Source organism: Fukomys damarensis, unplaced genomic scaffold, assembly GCF_012274545.1.
Source record: "Fukomys damarensis isolate Sample0158 unplaced genomic scaffold, DMR_v1.0_HiC HiC_scaffold_2, whole genome shotgun sequence".
Taxonomy (NCBI): Eukaryota; Metazoa; Chordata; class Mammalia; order Rodentia; family Bathyergidae; genus Fukomys; species Fukomys damarensis.
Genome location: NW_022900914.1, coordinates 23871967 through 23895456, shown reverse-complemented (window position 1 = coordinate 23895456; position 23490 = coordinate 23871967). Strand labels below are relative to the sequence as shown.

The 23490-nt window shown below is 44.2% G+C and overlaps 1 long non-coding RNA gene across 3 annotated transcripts in view; it reads left to right on the top strand.

Moving 5' to 3' along the window:
• LOC117286160 overlaps nt 1-21403 on the top strand; it is a 34255-nt gene extending 12852 nt beyond the window's left edge. For all 3 annotated transcript variants that reach the window (XR_004517321.1, XR_004517319.1, XR_004517320.1), the window contains 2 exons: nt 9816-9988; nt 20613-21403. This is a non-coding gene — a long non-coding RNA (uncharacterized LOC117286160). The remainder of the gene's footprint in view (nt 1-9815; nt 9989-20612) is intronic.
• Nucleotides 21404-23490: the final 2087 nt, after the last annotated feature.

The following is a 23490-nucleotide window of genomic DNA, read 5'->3' as shown; positions in this document are numbered from 1 at the left end:
CTGAGAGCGCTCAGGGCCTGGGCCGGGAGCCGAGGAGCAAGGGTCCAGCTCCGGGGCGGTGCGGCGCCCCGACGCTCTGCGTCTCCGTCGTCTCTGCCGGCTGACTCGCAGTCGAGATGCGCTCCGGCGTTATTTCTGGAGCGTCGCCCCTTTTGCCTAATCCTTTATGTTTTTATTCTAATACGACACATTACAGTTAATCTGGAGCGCTCAGGGCCTGGGCCGGGAGCCGAGGAGCAAGGGTCCAGCTCCGGGGCGGTGCGGCGCCCCGACGCTCTGCGTCTCCGTCGTCTCTGCCGGCTGACTCGCAGTCGAGATGCGCTCCGGCGTTATTTCTGGAGCGTCGCCCCTTTTGCCTAATCCTTTATGTTTTTATTCTAATACGACACATTACAGTTAATCTGTAATGATACCGCTTCGGAGGAACCTGTTGCATACGAGGCACGGTAATTTGTAACCTTGGAAACAGTTTTAAATAAAGATTATAACAGTGATGTCAACTGTGTGTATTCTCTGCGCAGGGGATGGGTAAAGGAGGCACGTTAGCCCCTCGTTGGAGAGAATGGAGTTTCCAAGAAGGAGAGAGGTGCGCGGGGCAGAGCAGAACAGCCGGGGGTCCAGGAGGCAGAGGAACAGCCCCAGACTGCTTTAGCTGCTCCAGCCCCACGCCCGGAATGTTTTTTCTTTCTTTCCTTTTTTCTTTTGGGAAACGCTGAGGCCTGGGGAGAGGAGATGGTTTGCAAAACTGCAGGGATCTAGGTGGATTTGAGCCATTGCGTGTCACGGATCAGCATTCTGCCTCGGCTGAAGCCGGGAAGAGCAGAGAAAGGGCGGCTTGCAGAGCTCTTTGACTGCAAGAAGGCAGAGCCGCCTCTGTGGCGATCACTCTGCGCTCAGGGCTCCCTTGCTAAACACAGGCGACCGCAGCAACAACCAAAAAATTGCCGGCACGCAGAAAGCAAAATTAAACATAATTGCTTTTATTTATCTATTGCTTTTCTATCATTAAAATATTTTTAGTTACATTGAATAAAATAGCATCTATGCTGATTATTACCTGCCATATCTGTTGATCTGTTTCTTGTGTATTCATCACGGCAATATTAACAATTAAGAAAAAAGCATATCTTATATACTGTATCTGTCAAGATATGTTACCATTTCCATTAACAAAAAAACATTATTCTTGTTGAAGAAGCTATGAAGCATATCTTTCAGTAGCACTTCATTAATAATCATAGTTGTCAAAAAGAATTAGATATGCATAGATTGTAGATGCAAAGGAAATATTAGATGCACAGAATAAAACATACAGTGGGGTTGAAGCATAACTATTTTTCTTTTTAAAATAAAATTTAACAGAGGTGAAAAAAAAAGCTGAGCTTAATAGCTTACTTAAAAGATGGCTTTGTTGGTTTAATTATACTGTAGTTATTTTATAAATATGTTTCAAAGGAAGCTTGCCATATTGCATGTCAATGAGGATTGTAAAGAAAAGCTCACAAAAGCTAATGCATACCAAATACCAAATTTTAGTCATTAGCATTCCTATTTATTACAAACTAAAGGAACCTATTAACAGACAAGAATTTCTATTTAGCTACCATTACAATGTTTGGCCATTAAAATAAAAAGGGCAAAGTATATACATTTTTTTTCCCCTTGGAACTATATGTTCTGTTTGCCTAGAAGCTCATGGAGAGATTGGGAGATGTTTGATCTGGAAACACACTTCTGCTGAGGGAATGGACTGTAGGGCTCAGAACCCCTGTTTTTAGTTATGGAGCTTAACGCTATTCATGTAGAAGCTAGAACAGTGCAGCTTACTAAGGGCTCCGCAGTAACCAAGGCCTGTGAGGGGCCCTTTGTCTTTATTTTGTGTCATGAGCATATGCAAATTATTAATTGTTTCTCTTCTGGGTGAGAGAAAGGATAGTGGTGGTAATGCTGCCTTTGTTTGGATATTAAAATTTCCTTAAATGCTCCTTAGACAAAGGTACTTCTCCCAGTGTGAATTCCTTAGTAGGGACACAGTAAATTTACATCTTTTCTAATAACACCCATGTACAGATTTGTCTTATTTAAAAAACTTTTTCCTTTCAGCAAAAGCAGAAATTCTCACTCTGGAAATAAATGGATGTGTGCATATATATATATATATATATATAGTATATATATATATATACATATATATATATATACACACTTTGTTTTTGGCCCATGTGGCTATATGAGAGGAGAAAAAACTTTCCAATCATTCTTAACTTTTCAAAGCTTTAAGAATCTTGTTTCTTCATAAAATCAGGCACCATCCCCATGGACATGAAAATAATGAGTTTTATAAAATCTGAAATGAATCATTTGCAATGATAAGGGAGGGCTATTTTGAATTGTTAAGTGAGGATTTTTAAAAAAACACAATAATTGTTATCCAAGCTTGTTAAAACTTAGCATTTATCAAGGGACTTGAACACTATTTTGGACTATGTGGCTGGAACCTGATGCATTCTGGCTACTTAGGGGATTGTATGCATTAAGAGGATCAAAAAATTTCTAAGAAAGATGCTTCCCTGAAAGATCCATAAAACAGCATCAGGTATCTGAAGAAGGATGGGAATTCCTGATTTACAAAAGAAAATTTTTCCATCAAGAGCATTATTAATATTTGAAAAATCCCTTGGAAAAAATCTTTGTTTTCAATAGTAAAATTAGCAGTGTGGGCTTGGTGGGGTAGGCTTTCTTTTTCTGGTGACCACCTAGGCAGAGATAAAAAAGGGTAAGGGTAATAGTTCCTACCCAGACTTTTCCTGTGGGAAATAGCAAAAGTCACTGTTTTAAGAAAGAAGCTTTCGTGCCTTCTTCAGTCTGGCAAATCTAAAATAAAACACGAACTCTCTCCATTATACCTGGGTGTGGTTTCAACTCCAGAAGTCTCTAAAGCATATTTGTTAAAAGGGTTGGCGGGGGGTGATATTAATGCCAGCAAAGGACAGGATCTGTGCAATTATTTGGCTAATTCTGCTCCTTTGCCCCAAGTCAGCCAGTCTGATTTTGTCTCCACTGTCCAGAGAGTCCAAATAGATCATCCATTTGCCTCTCTTTCATCTGTATCTTTCCCTTTTACTCTATGCTGCATCTAGACATAACCAAAAGCCAAGTAGGAGGAGAAAACTGTTTAAAGCAAAATGGTTTAAATCTCAGTGTCAGGGAGTAGCATTAAATCCCATTTTAAAGAGCCGATTAGGAGAGACCATCTCAGTCATGCAGAGATAAGATAGAGATTCTTTTTCAGAGAGCAGACAGTTGTTGAGGAGAAGATGTGTACAGTTGAAAAATCTCAGAAGGGCTCTTCGAAGAGGTGGCATTTGAACGGGGCAGTAAAGGTTAAGCAGGAGTGCAGAGGGCGAGGAGGGTGACATGTAAACAAAATCACTACCCAGTTAAGGTGGTGTCAGGTCTGATATAAGGTAGACAAATAAAAATATTTATGCAATAAAGGAATTAAAAATTTTCAGAAGCCGGATAGATTCCTCTGAACATTTCTCCATAGGACAGATGATACATTAACCTGAAATTCACTTATTTCTCTTCTGCTTCAATGTTACATATTTCTCTCCCTTGAGGCGGATGGCAGAGGTCAGTTCGAGGCTGCTGCTGCTGATGTCCAGAGCTGACAAAATGATGCCCGTTGGCTTCACACAGTAGAAGGTTCTCACTCAGAGAGGCTTCTGTGGACTAATGTTCCCTATGCAGAGATACTGCCATTCTTAGTAGTTTTGTATTTTAATACCCTGTCTTATGCTACCCATTTAGCATTTTGCTTGGAGCATCTCGGGATGCAAAATGGTTAGTATGTACAGAGTCCACTGAGAGCATCCCCACTCTGGATTAGAAAGAGGGGAAACTGGTCCTGCCACTAATGAGCAGGTAAAGTCTCTCATCCAAGCTGGCTTTATTTTTTCTTACCTGAGAGACAGAGACAACTTTCACTCTCTTTGTATGTGTAACAGGGCTTTTGTTTTTTTTTTTTCTAAAGAGGAGAACAGGAGGGAGGCTGGATTTTACACAGCTCTGCCCTCCAGCAATGGTAGGACTCAGATGATATTGATCAATTCTGAACAGAGTTTTACATTGTTACTCTTTTCCTCTCTTGGAAACAGTTGCTTATTAGTTTGAGCTTTAAAATACAAATTTAAAAATTACAGCCAGAAAAATAAACAATACCAGCAAAGTGGGAAATCTAAACCTCTCATTTTTTTCCTCAGGACATATTTATATGTTGTGATAGATCTTTAGGTCTGAGTGGCGTCACACACGTTGGGACACGGCTGACTTTGGAAAGTGCCTCAGCCAAGGCAAATGGTCCCAGGCTGTCCTCTGGATCCTGCCCCACACAGGATGTCTCCTGTGTCCCATCCTCCCTTAGGGATTCCTCCACTTCTGATCCAGAGATCTGGCTTTCATCATCTTTTTTCTAAACAAGCCACTGCTTCTTCCTAAACTAAGCATGAAAGTCTGCAAGTCGAGGGCAATTCAATTTCAATTATAAACACACATCTTCTGAGTTCCCAAGACCCAGGCACAGGCCTTTCCCCGGGAAGTTACCTAATTCAAAAGGAGGAAGTACCAAGGGTTATGAAAGACACTGCAGTAAGTGTGGAAGAGGGGCCAGTCTCTAACCCCTCCTGTGTGTATAGTTCCTCTGAGTTCATCTGAGGGGAGCTTGCTTTCCCAAGAGGCCATCTTTTCCTGGTTGTAAAATGTGTTCCATTTCAACGTACACCGGCTGAACATACGGTACAACAGTGTGAAGAGGGAAGTCCATCCATTAGCACATTCAGGGCTCGAGTCAAGGATGTATAGTCAACAAAGGGCTTCTTGTGAGGGAGGCCCTATACCACAGCATTGCTCCAATATGTGCTGAGCTGAGCTCAATTTGTAGGGAAGATATGCCTCTGTGTGTGTGTGTGTGTGTGTGTGTGTGTGTGTGTGTGTGTGGTGTATTTACAAGGCCAGAGGAACTCAGGCTACTCTGTAAGTTTCTTGGTATAAAGGAGGAAAAAGTATGAGATGACTTTATGTGTATGTGTTGGGGGGAGTCTGTAGAGATTAGAAAATGAAGAGAGCCCGGAATTTTATTTTAATGCGTCTCATATTTCCCTGTAGAGCTTTTTCAGAGAATAGGATCTTCTTTCTCATTTATTTCCCTGCAGCAAAGTTTGGAGATTCACCAAGCTGAGGAGGAAGAGAGGAACATCTTGATCCAGGTTGAAATCTGAAGAAAACTTGAACCCAGATTCCAGAAATTCTAAATTACACAGAGGCAAAGTTTTGGCCAGGTCACCAAGAAGGAAACAGTCCATAATCAGAGAACACACCAGAAACCCCTTTTTTGAGCGAGGACTAAACCCTCAGCCAAGGGTGAGTGCCTATGGCACACGAGGACTGCATTCTCCAGTCGTGGCACACAGGCCAAGCTCTCAGTCGTGCCCGACCACACTTCGGAGGAGAGTAGATCAGGTAGATGTGGGGCACACAGGAGGCCCTAGGAGGAGCGCAAGCAACAAAAACAAGGCGGGTGGAACCAAGAAAGCATTCCTCAGGGATAGCCAATCTCTTTACATGAAAAAGGAAGGCACCCACCTGAGTTAGGAGAGGTCATTAAGTCCCGCCCTGAGTGGTGGCATTTATGTCCTCAGAAGGTCTCCAGTTCTCTGTAGCAGTCTACAGTGTGCGTCAGTATGGTTGAAAAAAGCTTCTTCTATCAAGTTTAACAACTTTGTGGTATAACTTCTGAGAGGGCTGATTGCTTATTCATGCGGAAGCTAGACGCCCAGTTCATTTTGCCTGTTTTTGCCACTCTTTGTTGGGTTTGGGAGTGTTATGGTAGCTGCAAATGGCTTCTCAAGTGACATTTGCTGACATTCAGTGAAGTACATTTATCAGTATTCGCCAGCTCACCTCTACACGTGCAATCCATTTTGTTTTGTGCTTCATAGCAACCTCCTTTCCGACACCCGTGCCCTGAAAATGATAAATGGCAAGGTGGCATATTTCTCAAGCTGCACTCAAATGTCACTGTGGAAAATCTTTAATGGACTAAGTGTAGCTTTTCACGTTACAACTTGTCAGGTACTGAGAAATTCTAGAGTTTCTCCTTAATCCACAAGTCTTTGGAACCACACATCTGCAAGCAGAGACTAATTATAAGCTGTAGTAGTCAGACCTGGGTGAGCAGAAACTTAGGAGAAAACATCTGATATCAACTAATTCTTTATTATTATTCTCATTCCATTTTGCTACTTCCTTTTCTACTCAGAGAATATGCCAGGTATGAGCAATCTGTTACTCTAATTAAGTGGCTCACAGCCCCCCATGCAGGCTTGTAATCCACTCATACACCCAGGCTTCACCAGCTTTGACCATTTCCTCCAAGTCTCAAAATTATCAAGACTCTTCCCCTCAAAAAAACCTGGTTCTGAGTCACAAATCCTAGCCTCTAGAGGTTGGCTTTATTGGAATAGCTGAGAGGTCCCTGAGATGTCTGGCTGAAGGAGTCCTTCTTCCTGTCTGTCATCCACTTATCCAACTTCAGCATGCATGGCTTCCAGCCCTCTGAGACCCTACTAACAAGTAAAGGTCTTTGGTCACAAAAACTCAACAATTCGAAATCTGTAAACATAGCTATCTCATTGTTGCCAAGCCTCCTCACAACCTAGCTTGGGTAAAGAAAGGAAATCAGTTGCATCCCTAGTGGCCAGTCCTGGTAGGGCAGAACAAATGTCAACAGTTGCTAAGTGCTTGTCTGGCAAGGTTGGTAAGTAGAGGGCCCTGGGTTAACTCTCCGGGAAAGGATGCACATCAGACCACCTCAGGCCCTCGTATGTCTGAACCAATTGCCTTTTGCTGCCCAAGACATCACAGAAGAAAAGATGATGTGTTAATTGTCCATGTAATTTGTCAAGGTGGACAATCAAACCAGGTAACAAATAGTAGGGGTAATATGTCACAACCTGGAATCCACTAAAAGCTCAAATAAGATCAGGGGTGACTTTTACCTGGTTGTTCCGTGCACACCTATAAGTTGTTTTGGGCATAAAAAGTAAAAGATAAGAGACAGATACATCTCATTTTCATTACTGGCTGTTCAATCTTTCCATTATACTGAACAACAAAAGAAAATGGAAAAAGCCTTGAGTGGTTCTTTTCAAAATCAGAGATTTCTACTACGTCTTGCCTGATGAGCATATGCTCAAGCCAAGGGTGCAGTCCCAGACGAGAACTCTGAGGTTGAGGTAAAGTCTAGTGTGTGCAGGCATGTGTGTGAGTGTGTGAATGTGTGTACATGTGTGGAGTTTCTGTGGAAAGATGAGTGGAGAGCAGAGGTGAAGGAAGCACTTTTCAGAGACAGGAAACCTTACAGATGCCTGGCATCCCATTTTCTCACCTGACAAATAAAACAGCCTTCATTTTAACCTATAATTACAGCCTGCGTGCAGTAATTAATGCAGGTTGCTTTTTAGACATTCTCCTACATCCTAGATATTCTTGTATTTAACCATTTCAGAGCATGAGTGAGGAAAAGTTCTGCCAAAGCTTTGTGGGTAGAATCTGAGTTGCTGTCTTGTGTTGCCTCCAAGGGCGCTGCCAGGCTTAAGGCACTGCTGCAGGGAGGAGCCCCGAAATACCTTCTCTGGACATTCACACAGCTCCAGGCCTTGTCTCATGCAGGTCGCTGTGCATAAATGTCCCAAACACTTTCCTCTGACCCCTCCTTCATGTAGGCTCCCCAGGCATTGGGTCCCCCAGAAATCCCTCCCTTCCCTCCATCCAACGACATCTCCCTCTATTGAGTGTTTATCTTGCGTTCTGCAGCCTCAAGCTCCTCGTGGCTGGGGCTCTGTCTTGACTGTGATTGGCAGGAACCCTGCCATGTGTCCCGAGGGAAAGAACAGGGAAGGTATGGAGTAATTGCTTGGGAGTGACAGAAACAGGACAGGTGAGCTCCAGTGTGTTCAGCACAGATGACATATAGTTTAGCCTGAATCTATTTTCCCCAACTGCAGGTGTTTCCTGGCCAGGTCCCTGCCTTCTTTGCTCCCCAGGAACATTCATTTCTCCTATGCTGTGCTTCTTCTATCTGTGAACAGCCAAGTCCCAAGACTGACACTGGTCAGGGGGCATCTCGCACACCCTTCAGTGTGGCATTCTTCTCTAGGTTCCTCTTCACTCTGCCATCCCTTTGGTTCATATTTTACTTCTCCTTTCGGCCTCTTATCTGAGGTTTCATCCCAATTTTATTTTTTGTGGCACCAGGGATCGAACTCGGGACGTTGCACTTGCGAGGCAGGCAGCAGAACCACTGAGCCAAATCCCTGGTCTATCCCAATTTTATTGACAGAGCAGACTGCTGTAGCAAGTAAGAGTACTTGCTACACACTGTACTTGATTAGGCAAACTATGGCCTATGGCTCAGATATGTAGAACACTTGGTGCTGTGAGCAAAGTCTGAATAGGCATAGCCTTGCCTGTGCCCTTATATATACTGTGGCTACTTTTGTGCTACCAGGATGGGGCTGAGTGCTTCTAACCATATGGCCTATGAACCCTAACAAGTTTACTGTCGGGCCATTTACAAAAAGAGAGGGCTGTTTATAGACGCACAATTCACAATCGTTAAGTTATGTAAGCAGCCTATATGCCCATAAACAGATGAATGGATAAAGGCAACATGGTATATATACACAGTGGAGGACTACTCAGCCATAAGCAAGAATAAATTTGAGTCATTTGTAAGAAAATGGATGGATCTTGAGACCCAAATGCTAAATGAACTAAATAGATACAGGTTAACTATCACGTGATTTCTTTATGTGAAAAACCCAAAACTTAATAACAAAATAAAAGAGAAATGGTAGGGGTTGGGGAGATAGGAAGAGGAAGGCAGGGGAGGGGGAATAAAAATGATCAAGATGCTATATGTGTATGTTCCAGTTCCCTGAGATGAATATAATTATTAGATATCACCAGCAGATACTCCTAATAAAACCTATTTAAAAGAAGGCTTGTGCTGACCTCAGTTTTAGAAGAGAGCGTGAAGGTGCTGAAGGAATGGTCCAATCAGCATGGGAAGCTGACAGCACTGCAGCTGGAGGGCCAGGGCAGGGATGAGAAGGGAGACAGGAGGCAGGTTCCACAGCCCAGGTAAAGAGTGGGCTTTGGTTTGTTTTGTGGTGAGAGGGATGGACCCTGTCAACACCCACCCAGTGGGTGCCAGCCAACTATGCTAGCTCTGATCCCTGCCCGGCCCCAGAAATGGATCTGACATGAGCGAGGACACTGTGTGCTTTGAGGAGGGGGAAGGCACGCAGGAATGGAAGTGTGGGCCGGACGGGGGTGGGCGGCACGTCAACAGGAGCAGGAAGTACTGCGTGGGTCCTTACTGTTTTCCTGGCTCTCCTGGGTAAGGTTAGGGGTCCTCACCCAAAAAGCTGTAGATCAGTGATGCAAACCTTTTAGAGACTGATTACCAAACTGCAACCCCAAACCCATTTATTTACCGCGAAGTGCCAACACCACAGTCAAACCTGAATGCTGAGGTGTTAGTGTATAAACGAAACAGCTCTACACTAACATCTTTTGCCTTAAAAGAAAAGCACAAGAACACGCATGCCACAGGTTCACCTCCGCTGCTGTAGATTATTCCCATCCATATTCAGTGTGTCTCCACAGAACACACCCAACCCCGCCACACCAGTGCCCTCCCTGAACTTGATGACCCCTTCACTGACCTGCTTCCCTTCACCATACAACAGGTCCAGCTCTTCTCTGCCCAGATGCTCTTCCCTCACATTTCTGCAGTCAGCTCAAGTGGCGTCTTCTTCCAGAACCTTCCCTGAAGAACTGGTCTACCTTGTCCTGAAGTCACTCTGTTACATCACTCTGATGTCTCCGCAGCACTTCTCATCCTCTGAAATGACATTTTCAGGTAACTGTTGACTTGCTTGTTTCCATTTTCTTGGCCTAAAATATAAACCTGTGAGCACAGAGACCTCACGTCTAGAACACTGCCTTGTTCCTGCTAGGTGCCTGATAAATGTTTGTAGAATTAGCCTTTACAATAGAATTCTTTAACTCAAGAACCTTTCAGGGCAAAAACTGTCTGCAGGGATCACAAGAACCTCCTCAGGTCTCCGCAGGAAGCAGCATCCAAGTATCCACCCACAGGGCTCAGTCTGTCGCAGTCAGAGTCTCTGAGGGTGGGTGGGTCTGCTCTCTGCTGAGCAAGCACCCAGGCTGCCCACTGTAGCCAGCAGGTGCCAGTGAGTGGACCGGCATGGCGGAGCCACTGGGCTAAGCACCACTCATTTGTTCCATAGAGAGTCACCCCCGGACTCTGGAAAGGACTCAGAGAACATCCTGGTTTCAAGAAAGAGAAATCCAGTCAATTGAACGTTACGAAAAAAGTGAGACTTTAGGCTAAGGTTACCAGGGAACCAAATGGCCGAAGAGCGGCGCCCTGGGAAGATGACTGTTTTTCTCCGCTCCTTTGTGTACCTGGGGTGGGGTGGGTGCTCAGTTCGAGGTCCGGTGTTTCCCCACTTCAGGATGCCAGCAGAGACCCATTCTCTTCCTTCTAGGACCGTTCCAAACTCCTTGGAGGGAGAGGCTGATTTGGCCTATTGGGTCAGAGCTTGGCACCCACAGGAGGATTGATACTTTCTTTGGAAGGGGACCTGTTTTCAGAGGTGCCTGTGCAAACCCAGAACCTTCTACCCCAAATTAGGCAAGGAGTCTTCACCTCAAATCTACGGAGTGGAAGTGGCAGCTCTTAATTGCTACCATCTGTAAGCAAATGAGTTTATCAGATTCTTTCCCCAGGACAGGTCACAGAGAAGTGAGAAGATAACTATGCAGGCAGGGAGTGCCCAAGGGAGGCCAGGGAGGATTCACCGAGCGAGCGTTAGGGAGGTGGCCAGCTGTGTGGCAAAGAGAGCCAGGACGTGAGCTTAGAGGAACATAAGCTCCTGGGTGTCTGAACGCACATGCTTGGTACCTTTAGTTGCTCAGTTAGCTCCTAGAGGAATTTAACAGGATAGGGATGAGGCAAGAACCGTCTCTGGAAGCCTGTTCCTCATCTCCTGGGAGAGTCTTGTTTGTTTGAAAACTCACAAGCCCTGCTCCTTCTTATTCCCTAGAGGGTCAGCAGGCCAGGCCAGGGGGACCACACAGGCTCCATAGTTTGCAGTTGGAAGCTTGAGGGTCCTCTCTCTCTCTCTCTCTCTCTCTCTCCCTCCCCTCCCCAGTAACTTAACCTGAATGACTACCTTACTCCATCTAGAAACCAGTTCTCCCGTGAATTGGAGCTTAGCTCCTTTCTCACCATTCACCAGCTGAGCTGAGCTTATTGGTTAGGAAATCATTCCATCAGGGGGCCAGTTGGACCCCAGACAGTGGCAGGATCTATGTAAGCAACACAAACAGTTCCTGGTGGGGTTGGGACTGGTCTACCCACTGCACTAGGGAGAATGCACACAGCTTGGGAGCAAGGCCAGGAGTGGGCTGCCATCCTTGGAAGGGCCAGGCCTCAGGATGCACTGTTTTGAGCCCCAGTTGTGTTTCCCTCTCACAAAGCAGGAATCAAGAAGTTGTTCTTTCATTTTCCATTTTCCCCCAGTGAGAGAGGAAGTTCTGGTAGAGTACAATGGAATTATGAGACTTCACATCTAGCTTTGCCTCATTCATTCTATCATTTACTCACTCAGCAGAGATTTACTACTTACTTACAATAAGGCAGGCACTATACCTAACTTGGGGAATGCACAGTGAAGGAAGTGCTAGCTCCTTCTGGTCTCCATTTCCTCAGCTGTAAAATGGGATGCTTGGACTAAATCAATGGATCGCAGTCACCTCGAATGCTCGTTAGAGCAGCTTGTTGGGCCCGACTCCCAGAGCGTGATGCACGAGGACTGAGGACTGGCTTTTCTGACAAGGTCCTAGAGTACACTCAGAGAACTCTGGCCTAGTACCTTCTTGGGCCTTTGTGAACCCTAACAATCCACAATGGAGATTGCTTGCTGATTGCTGGAGGATTGTGGGGAAGCAGAAAGATTGTGGGGAGCTGGCCTGGAAATGGAAAAGTCCTGTGAGTTTCCCAAGCTTAGGGATAAATGGATCAAAGATAAACCCCAACAGAGCCAGTAAAGTATTTGCCTCATTATTTTTAAAAAAAATGATTAAAAAATAATTCTGTAACATGAAAGTTCAATCAGATGCTGAAAAAAATTATTTCAACTTTCCATAGGGGAAAAAAGGGCTCCACTAAAAAGCTATGAGGGTATTGATGTCTATTAAATATTTGCTTTTCTCTCTAGCCCACACTAGACTGAGTAATTTGTATTTGGCAGAAACCAGCTGCAATTACATTAGTCAATCCAAAAGCCCAACTTGCTCGTACAAAATGCAAACAAATTAGTTAAAATGGCCTAATTAGTGGACTGTAAAAATACAAACTGAGGCTGGCAGCCTGATGCATGTTCATCAAGAGCACAGTATCCCTCCACAGGAGGCCTGGAGCTGAGCAGGCGCTCCCATCAGTGAAGAATCGTCCCTCGGGGCCACCCATGACCGGGAGTTCTGCACAGGAAGCCCCGCCTTTCCTGGTCTGGGAGGGCATGGCCCTAGATTTAACCAAGTGTGTGCAATAGAAAGAAAGTAGGTTTAGAACCAGAACTTGAGTTTGAAATGTAGCTGCACTGACTTGCTGACTACCACTTAGTCAAGTTGTTTATCCTTCCTGAGCCTCTTGCTTCTGATTTAAAATGGAAACGATATGTCCTGCTTTGAAAGGAGGCTGTGAGGATTAGCAATTATGTAAGCATATAACTGGTGCATTGTAGTTGTTTGGTTATTAGTTTGGGCCAAGGTTTCCTCTGCCTTAACATATCAGATTGGCCCTAGGAACCAGGGTTCTGACTCTGACTTGGGATTCCAGAGGATACTTTATAGAGAGTGGGAGAATGTGGGGTAGGGGTTCTCACAGAAGGTTGGCTGAGGTTGGTTATTCATGGTGTGACTCACACAACTCAAAGTCTAGTGTGTACCCTTACCAATCCATAGATCCAGGATCGGAGACCTGGGAAGGGGATTCAAACCCTCACTGTACATCAGGACCCCTTGGGAGGCTATCAAATGCTGCAGCCAGGACCCCCACCCCAGATTTTAATCCAACCAGCCTTGAAAAGACTCAGGTAACAATGCAGTTGTCTTCCAGGTGATTCTAAATTAAGCCGAATCATCCCTGCAATACAGACCCTTTATTGTGTAGAGAAAGAAAGAAAGAAAAAAGCGAACACATAATTTTTTTAAAAAATCATGAATAAGCAATAGGGGAAAGGGGATAAGGGAAAAGAAAAAAAATATGAGAAAATGAAAAAATGGAAATAAAGTGTTTGTAAATGGGGAAGGGAGGAGAGGGTGAAGAGAGGGCAGGGACAAGGGGAAAAAATGAGAACCAAGACCTGTCATGTAAAGGTACAAGATTCCAGTAATGAATGTAACTGTACTGTATACCTAAAATGTACCAATAAACTCAATTAAAACTAAAAAAAAAAATGAATAAGCAAATCAGGAACAATGGCAACTCAGAGACTCTAAAAGATGCAAATTATTTCAGACCACCAATAACTACATTTTCCTAAATTTTCTCTCTACCCAAATGGTTGGATCAGACCATTGGCTCTGCCAGGAAGAAGGCTTGTGAGATGCCAGCAGAGAATGGAGGCTTTCTACCAGGCACCCAGAGGAAGCTAACCTTTGGTGACGATCACCATCTCATCTTCATAACCTCTTCCCCACCAAAGCACATTTCCCATCAGTGATACTCATACCATCAGCTAGAATGAGACTAGCGATCCTAGCAATTTGTTTCAATATCATACAGCCAATTAGCATCAAGGCAAATGTGCTCAGGGGATGAATGTTAGACAAGTGAAGAGTTCCTGTCAACTGCAGCTATTGGACTCTGTTAATCCTGTCGTGCTTGCTCTTGCCTACTCATGGATTCCATCCAAGAACAGGTGACAAAGTTGTGTGCACACTCGTTTGAGAGAACCAAGGACATAAATATTCTTCAATGCAGAGGAGAGGTGCTCAGTTTCCTTTCTGTGCAACCCCTACCTCAAAAGGGAAATCCGACCATTGCAGGTTTATTGAGGGCTCCTCTGAATCTTTCTGCTTCCTTCCTCATGTGCTTCTGCTGGCTCTAGCAGAATAAAACCCTTGAGGATACAGGCAGATAAGTGCTCCTCACTTTGATGGAAGGAGCGAGTTGGTCATGTTTCTTCCCCCTGCTCTCCAACCTCAGTCCCTCTGATGGCCATCCTGCCACCCCAGCCCCAGAAGTAAAACCTCAGGAAACATGGAAATGTAGTGTCATCTCTTACTGTATGGTATTCAATGATTTCACTGCTACTTGTGTTTCAACCTCACCACGTGCTCTTAGATATAATTCATTCTCAGCGAGCTGGGTTGTGGCAAGAAATTAGGCTGTAGTTAAGTCCCTGGCTTTGCTTACTTCTCAAGTCAGATGCTTAGTGCATTGGTGTTAGTCTTCATTTCCTCATTTTTAATATGATCATTTAAAGTTAAAAGTTCCCTGCTAAGAACTGCTTTGGCTGCATCTTATACTTTTTGAAATGTAGAACTGTATCTTCTATAATCTTCAGGTTTTCCTCAGTGAGAGTCTGTTAGAGAAATCACTCAGTCTGAAAATGCATTGAAATGTATTTTTCTTCAGCCTTAGGGTTGCTGATCTTGTCCAGCACACTGAGGATACTTTTATCCATGGTTCCTTCTAGGAAGATAGTCACTACTCTCATGATCATTCCTTTGAAAAATAATACTTTTTCTCTCTTTTTTTTTTTAAGATTTTTCATTTGTCTTTTGTATCCTACAATTATAGTGTGGGGTATATGGTTAGTACATGTGGTCATCGTATTAAGAAACATCAGTAGCAGGTTCAGATTGAAAGAAACCCCCAGATATGGGCAATATCAAAATAATTCAGATGAAGTTGGCTACCTACTCCCCCCGCCAGTCCTAGGGATTGAATGCAGGGCCTTGGGCATGCTAGACAAGCACTATACCAGTTATCTAAATAATAAGATAAAAGTCAACACAGTGAGAACGCACAGCACAGAAAGATGGGTTTGTGTCATGACAAACCTGAAAATTGTGAGTTGAATAAATCAGTTAAAGATGCATTTAATACAGCTGACATAGTGAATATCACAGCTTAGCACACAGTCTACAGTAGAGTCCAGGGCCTTACTCTTTCTCATCTGGTGGCTAACTGGGAGCTGTCACTCTCTGCCACAGGCCAGCATTGAAAGCAAGGACTGACCATGAATCACCAGACTGGGAAATGAGCAACATTCAACATTCGAATTACAGTTTCTGCTGCACATGTATTGCTGCTACACTAGCATAAGTTAAAAAATTGTAAGCTAGGGCCGGGGATTTAGTTCAGTGGTTCTGCCACTTGCCTTCCAAGCACAGTGATCCGAGTTCAATCCCCCATACAAAAAAAAAAAAAAAATTAAATTGTAAGCTGAACCGTGCTAAGCTGGGGATTGCTTGTACGTTGCTGAAGACAGTGATTTCTAGGTGAGCAAAGGTCACATCAGACTTTATAGGAAAACTTCTTCCCCTTCCCAGCACAACATGAGATATGGTTTTGTACGATATATATATATATATATATGTGTGTGTGTGTGTGTGTGTGTGTGTGTGTGTGTGTGTGTGTATCAGGAAGCTTGTAAATTGTAAGCTGAATATATCATAAGTTGAAAATGTATTCAATACTTGCAACTAAAACAAAAGTTGGGATCCAAATATTTCTGTAAGTTATACCAGCTACAGGGCTTACTCTGCCATCTATTTTTATCTTTCATTAACTTTCTTGGAAGATAAGGGGCTTTCAGAATCTGTGGAAAATTCTTAATTTTCAACTGCGGCACCTGTCCTTTTTCCTCCACCTCTCCTCTGTGACTCTCTGAAGATACATAGAGAACATTATCATTCTATCTTATGTGTCTCTTCACATTTATTTTACATTGGTCTTTATTTTATCTGAACCACATTGTGGATAAAGTTTTTTAGATCTATCTATGCTAGTTCATTTTCTTTTTAGTTGTGTCTAGACTGCCAAAGCTACCTGTTGAGTTTTTAATTTCACTGATTATATATATTTTTATTAATGCAAGTTCAGTTTGAATCCTTCCACAGTCTGCTTGAGTATTTCTATATGCTCTTTGTAGGCATATTTTAATCCTTTCTCTCATGTGTGTGTGTGTGTGTGTGTGTGTGTGTGTGTGTGTGTGTGTTTGGCACTGGGGATTGAACCCTGCGTCTTTGCACAGAGTGACATCCCCAGCATCGTTCTTGTTTGTTTGAGACATGGTCTCACTAAGTGCCTAAACTGGGCTCAAACTTGCAATCTTCCTGCCTCAGCCAGCCTCCCAGAGTCCTGGGATTACAGGTGTGTGCCACCATACTTGGATCCAGGCTTCTTTTTCATTAAAATGAACGAAGAAAGCTAGCATAGGCTATTCATAATCCAGCTCAACATTCATCTATTCACTGAAGGAGCACTTTGCCAACCAACTTCTATGTGTCTGACCATGGGAGTAACTTAATCTGTTTATTTCCTTCAGTGTTAAACCCAAGACCAAAATATGGTTTATTTAAGAATGAAGACTATCCTGTGCACTTTGCTTACATATCCTTTCTTTTTAAATGACATACAACTGATATGCATTTTCTAGCATATCTCCATTGTTTTTTCTGTCAAAAAGTTTTGATCCTGTAAGAGCTTTTGCGGGGGGACCTGCCATATACTGAGCAAGATCTGTACCGCTGAATTATACCCCAGCCCTAAGAGCACTTTTAAAACCCTGTTACCTTTTGGAAATTTCTCTTGAAGACTGTTTCTACTTCAAGTTGCATGCCTCTAGCCAGGGTGGACTCTGAGAAGAGTGTGGCTGGCTGTCTGTCTGTGTAGGTAGGAAACCTGGGTCGAATTCCTCTGTCCACCCCTTTGAGGCTTGAATTCTAACTACAGAAAGCTTTCAACCTTTTTGCTTATTCAGGTTCAAAAAAGGGTCAAACGAGGCAATGCTGATGAAAATATCCTGGAAAAATTTGAAATTTACAATTTAAAGGAAAATAAGAATCATTATTATTGTCCAGTAATATCCCAGACCAGAAAATAGCTTGCAAGGATTATTCTGTTGGCAATAATGGTCTGAAAATGCTCGACTCTGTGAAACTTTTTGCAGGACACACGCCTGTCTGGTTGCAGAGGTCAGTGGCATTGCTGTGACCTGCAGCCCTGCAGCACCTGGATCCTGCCTTCTTCCTGCGGGACTGGGGCTTCAGGTCTCTGGGAGAGCAGCCCGCCGTGGCCAGGAGCCCTACCCCTTGGTCCTGGGTGCACAGTGCCAGAACTGGCTGCTCTGTAAAGGGCGATGGCATCTGGGGTCAGTGTCAGGACGCGCTGACGGCAGAGGACACAGTGACAGGCTGAGCTGGGCAGTAATTAGACAGTGAGAGCTTCCTCTAGCAAGCTACAATCAATAGGTTCGCTCACCGAGGAAAAAGATTAGAGTCAAGCAGATGGCGGAAGATAATAACATTTCCCACTTAACTCACATTTTCACTTGTCAAAGTACCTTCACCACCATTTTCTCATTTAGTCCTCAGCACCTTTTTTCTCAGATTCTCTTGCAAGTGTAGCTGTCCGATTTTGTGGGCAAGAAGGCCGGAGGCCCCAGGGCCTTGCTGTAAGAGCTGGGACACACGCTTCCATTCTTTGAGCTGGTTTCCCCATCACTGGTACCTCGGGAAGAGTGCAAATACATTCACCAGTCTAACACATTTTTATTGAACACCTACTATGTAACAGTCAGTCACAGGCAGAGTAGATGTAACAGAGAATGAGACAAAGTCTTATTCTCAAAGCGGTTATATTTTAATAGATGTAGGATTGCTAGAAGACAATAAATTGGAATGATTTGATAGAGGGGAACCAGGGAGGCTAACTGAGTCTGGAAAGGGCTTTCTGAGGAAGCGATGGCTGGGCCTGGATATTTAGTTGACAGTTTTACGGGTCTTTCTAGTCTCTGGGGATTGAGGAAGAGGATGTTCTCTTGTCAAGAACAGAGATGCTGCATGGAAAGTTAGAATATCCTGGCCTCGGATTGCCCATCCTTAAAATGGACATAATAGTGTCAGTGTTATAGTCACTTTCAGTTATAGGCCCAGTGAAGATTCATGCAGAATTAGAGAGGTGCTGTTTAACCATGTCAGCAAGGGGTCAGAGACTCTTTACACGTTTAGTAAGTATTCAGTAGTTCCTATTTTAAGACAGGGTGGTGATTATACACCTGAAATCCCAGCACTGTGGGAGGCTGAGACAGAAGGGTCACAAGTTCAGCCTAGCAAGGGCAATTTAACAACTTAGTAAGATCTTGAGTTAAGTGAAAAGAGGCCTAGAGATGTAGTTCAGTGTAAATCCCTGAGTTCAATATCCAGTACTGGAACATAAATTTAAAAAATTATTTCTTTCACAGCCCTTCTCCCCTCTTGTGGGCAGAATCATTGTTAGCATCCTAATATATCAGCGTGGTGAATATCGAGGCACAGAGAATTTAAGAGACAAGATCCATGTCCAGATTTACTTGATTTCATTTGAAACTTTGTTTCCATATCCACAGTAGCAGTGACTTTTCAGACATATACAATGATATACATTTCTCTGCTGAAAAAGTCCTAATCAGGGATCTCAGATCATAGGATCTAAGTAGGATCTCCTGAACAGAGTTTACAGACCACAATGCAGAAGTTCTGTGAAAGAAGAGGCTAGGAAGATTATTTAGTCTTGTTTTCCAGCGAGTTACCTGGCCTTGTCAAGGTCATATGGGTAGCTCAGTTAAGGGCAGCCTTCCCTTTACAAAAGGCCCCTGGTGGCCAGGCCTCAGAGTTTGTGTCATTTGCATTCAGATTGTCAGTCAGTTCTAGTCACCTGCCAAGAAAGTTGCAAGCCTATGACTTTTTTCTTTAAGGTGAGAGAAAGAGTAATAAAACCAGTTAAGCTCTTTTAGTGAGGCTGGGGAAAATGAAGTCAATAGTTTCAGAGAGAAGCACAACACTTTTTTTTTTTTTTGTACTGGGGATTGAACTCGGGCCCTTGAGTTTGTGAGACAGGCAGCAGAACCACTGAGCTAAATCCCCAGCCCTAAACACAACACATTTTGACACCATTCATTCTAGCATAATGTATATTCCTTTCCAGGCTGCCAGGATAGCTCAGAATGTGGAATAGACACAGCCAAGGGGAGCTCACCCTTAAGGCTCCTTGAAACCTCTGCTCCCAGGACCCTGTCCTCAGTCTTGGCAGCACATTGTACCATTGGGGAGCTTTATCAAGCTCTACTGCCCAAGCCCTATCCCAGACATTCTGATCAGTCATTCTGGGTGGAGGCCTAGACGCCAAGGTGTTTCTAATCTCTGCAGGCAAATCGTAGGTACTGTTAAGGTTGACAACAAGGAACTGTAAGGGGCCTTCCAGGCAAGCCAGGAAGGAAAATATGAATAAAACAAAGAGAAAAGGTCACTTCATGGATTGCCTGCATTATCTGTGCTGGGACAGTCATCCCTAATATGGTCCACTACCCAGTGTGTTTTGCACTGAAAATTCTATGTCCCTGGAAATCTTTCATCCCAGCCAGGCAGGGCAGGTTGATTATCCTACCCCCAACCCAAGTTGACTCAATTCTTCTGCACAGCGAGAGGAGGAGAGCTTAGAACTTCCCACATTCAGGAGAGGGCAGAAGGAACAGTATAAGGAGCCTGAGCTGGTGGAGGACTAGGATCTGGGATCCCATCAAGGTGTGATGGATAATTTCATGACTTCCACTCCATGAAAGCCTACTGATTCTTTTCCTTGAAAAACTGAAAAGTTGGCTGAATTTTAGGCCAGGATTGTAATGAAATGTGTTACCTACAAGCTCTTTGAGGATGACAGGGACTTGAGACAGTAAGTCCCCCCAGAAGTGTGCAGATATTTTGTAAGAGGGCTTTGGACTTGGTGGAACTGGTGTGGTTTGGGGCTATTTTTATGTAAACTTTAGAGCAAGACTGCTCCCAGGTGACAGCTGAGTCACCCAGAGATCTATCATTAGGCACCTTTGACTTGCAAGACTGTGCCTGCCCTGTGCCCTGGGTGCACAGAGGTGGAAAGCCTGAGGTTCCTGCAAAAAGGCCTTGTAAAGGTTGTGTTGGGGTGGGGAGGAGGAGGGGCAGCCAGTCTGGCCTGGATGGGGCACCTGGAAGAGGGGAATGAGCTTGGTCAGCGTCACAGAGCACTGGATCCCATGTGATGTCCTATTATAAATGATAAATCATGGCATCTAAAAAGTGGCCATTGGCCAGCAGTCTGACATAGCGAAATGTGCAGAAATCCCTCACAAAATGACCTTGCATGCCACTCACTGTGAAGATGATCAAACTTGTGGTTAGAAACAGTCTCATTTTCTTTCTTTCTGTTCCAGGCTTCCATCCCCATGCTGCCCTTGCCATCCCTGAAGAACCAAATCTGTAAACTTTCCGACTGGTCTTTGGTGCTCTGATGTTTCAGAGGGAAGGAAAACACCTATTAAAAATGTTCGTTCCGGGCGGATGGCTGCTTCCTGCAGCCTCCAGAGCCAGGGTAATGAATCTAGAATCTCTGGTCGTTGCCCAAATCTCAGAGGCTAGTAATTAAATTTCCGCTAACAGTTTGTTTTATCACCTCAGTTAGCTTGTTGACATATAATAGATGCTGCTGAGAGGTACGTCTAGTTAATGATTTTCTTTTACATATTGATATTAGTACCTGGAGTGGGAACATCTCCTCTTCAGAATATGATTACTATTTTGAAATCTTGAGCGCAGGAGGGAAATCCGTTTCTATAAATTAAACAAGAAGTTCTGAGAACTTCTATCTTCCGTTCCCATCCAGACACTAATGCATCTCATTTACTTTGTGCTCTTTCCCTGAGTTATCTGTGTCACACAGACGACTCTTGCATGTCACGTTAACTATCTATTGAAAAAAAGCTCGAAGTGTGCTGGTAACAGCGCCCTGAGCCAGGATGCGAGGTAGGGAGCAGAACATGAAAAATTCATCACTGCTACATTTCAAGTTGCTTGGATGTTTTAATTCGAAGAGGAAAGAACCTGTGTCAGCTAAAGATGGTGCTATAATTAAACTGATACGGCACTTGCAATTGGCTCCAAACCTGCTCAAGTTGTCATTTGTTTCTTTTCCCCATCTTTAAACTACATGAAATCAATTATCTCTGCAAACCAGTGGTCAGGATTGTATGGAAACCACTTACTCCTGAAGTGAATAAATTATTCAAAATTCATGGTTGATGTGAACAATTTGTTAGAGGCAAAAATCCCATCCTATTATTTGGGTGTGGGATCAGGAAGGTACGACCCTGGTTCTTGTCTCAGATGCCCATTGCCTTCCTATCACAAATGCTGGGGCCGGGGGTGGGGTGGGGATGGCAGTACAAGGCAGGCTTTGCCTCCAGAGTGATCCACCCCTTAATGTGTGTGGCTTTACACATAGTGACAATCGTGTCCCCTGCATACTGCAGAGTGACAGCTCCAGGGTCAAGGAGAGCAGACATCCTGGTCTGAAAATACCTCCATGTGTCAAGGGTGCCAGCCACCTGCAGCAGTGATCGGCACTGGTGTCTACAGAATCTGAAACAGAGTTGATGTGATGTCATTTTGGTTCTCCTATACCCTGGTTATCTCCTGCCAAGACTTCACGTCTGATTAGTCTGCTCGGAGGGGACAGCGGACTTTATCAGCCTCACTTTCCAACACTCCATCAACTTCAGAAATGCAGTGAAGGAATTTAAAATGAGGTGTCACATCTTCCTATCAAATTCCTTTGTGAGCCACCCCCGAGTCAGGAGCCTCTTCTAGAAAGCCTTAATAAAGTGGGAAATGAAGTTTGGGATGGTTTCAACCTGGCGATGCAGTCTGCAGTTCCGTCTTCAAGTCCTGGCTACTCTGGGTTGGTCCCATGGAGTGTCAGCCGTGCTGCTGGGGTGACAGCAAACACAGATCCTTTACAGTTCTGGATGAGGGTGAGGCCTGCTGGAGATGAGCTGTTGATGTCCCTATTTGAGGGTGGGGAAGTCCTCCAATAAACTGCTGACAAGGACATCCTCCCAGATGGTTGCCTGGTATTTTGCTGCTCTTAGTTCCAGAGTCTCTGGCAGGGCCCAGACCACCCAGGGCTTGCTAGGGGTCTGATCCTTCCAAGCTCCCTGGCAAAGGAAGGAGGCTGGTTTTGGTGCCAGTGTTTCACTCTCCTCCTCTTCCACTGCAATGGCTGTCCCCACAGCAGGTCTGTGACCTTCCCTCATCCTGAAGCAAAAAGATGTGCAACAGCAGGGTTGGGCAGTAGGAAAGTTAGGATGTCCAAGAACAATTATATTGGCGTCTGTGGGCAAGGGCCTTCTCAGATTCACTTGGAAGACATTCAGGGCTAGGATGCCACATTATTTTGATAAAGACCAGGACCATAAACTCATTTACAAGGGCATACATAGTACAAATTCAGTGCATGGCTCCTGATTCTAGAGAATTTTATTGTAAACAAGAACCTGTAGAGACTGGTGCTAAATCCAGCAGAATGAGTCTCTAGCACCGGAATTGCAGACACTGAAAGATCTGAACCCTGGTGATATCTTTGTCAGGGTGCTTTTGTCATACTCTCTGAACATTGCTATCTTATTTGGTAAAATGGGGATTATAATATCAGCCTTACTAAGTCTTAGCTCTGTCAGAGTTATAGGATGTGATGACCAAGGACACGCAGGTGAAATGACACAGATACTAAAGAACTAACATACTATAAGAAGATGTTGTTTTGCTTAGTGGACAAAGTTCAGACCTTTAGCACATTTAGTCTAGAAAGGAGAAGCTGCTAGGTGATCTTCAAACACTAATTCTGTCCCACTGAATTGCATGTAGGCTCTGAGCATTGCTCTGTCCTTTGGTGCTGTCCTTGGCAGGAGCGATATGATCACCTTCATTTCCTCTCTCAGGCAGAGTTGAGTTGCAGGAGATATACAGCACTTTCTACATTGAAAGTGGAAAGGTGTTTAATACACAGCGCTTATGAAAACATGGGGAGGGCTCCAGGAACAGTCCAGAACCCAATCACAGACCAGCCTGCCAGCAGGTTGCTGCTCCTGCTACTGTCAGGAGGTGGCAGGTCAGACAGGCAGCACCAAAATTAGTGCAAGAAGACGTCACCAGGTTGGCAATGTAACCCAAGGTTACAGTACTCACCTTGCATGCACAAAGTCCAGAGCTTGATTCCCAGCACCACAAAAGGAAAATAAAAAAAAAAAAAAAAAA